This window comes from Ictalurus punctatus, chromosome 15 (assembly GCF_001660625.3).
Source record: "Ictalurus punctatus breed USDA103 chromosome 15, Coco_2.0, whole genome shotgun sequence".
In the NCBI taxonomy this organism is placed as follows: domain Eukaryota; kingdom Metazoa; phylum Chordata; class Actinopteri; order Siluriformes; family Ictaluridae; genus Ictalurus; species Ictalurus punctatus.
In genome coordinates, this window is record NC_030430.2 from 6,182,404 (window position 1) to 6,182,948 (window position 545).

Genomic DNA, 545 nt, shown 5'->3' on the forward strand with positions numbered 1-545 from the left:
TCTTAAATATTCTTTTCAGACATTTTTCACCTAAACCATCCTTAAGCTTCAAAATAAAACAATACCACAAAAGTAAGTTCAGAAACAAACATTCTCTTATACCACAAAAAGGAATACATTTGTGTGTGATTAATTCACGGAGAAACACGTTTCACAACAGAGTCATTATCATAAACACATTTGTTGGGGGAGATCCCCCACAGTACACAAAACACACACCCCCAGGAATGGAAGGACACAACCCAGACATACAGGTGCCAAAAAGACCCACTGATACAGTGGTTAGGGTTACCCCCACCACCCCCACCACCCCTGGCCATAAATTAGGTGTACCTACAGAACTGTCGGTCAGGAAAAACACAAACCATAAATTAGCCCTCTAGTTCTACCGCCGTGATTGACATTTTGACAGAACGTACTGGCTACAATGAAGACATGTGAATGGGTGTGTTTAGAGAGAGAGAGAGAGAGGCGTGTCTGAAAACACGTATGTGTGGGCAGGGTTTAGCGAGAGTGAGGCGACAGGGCTTCGCTCTAATCCCCAT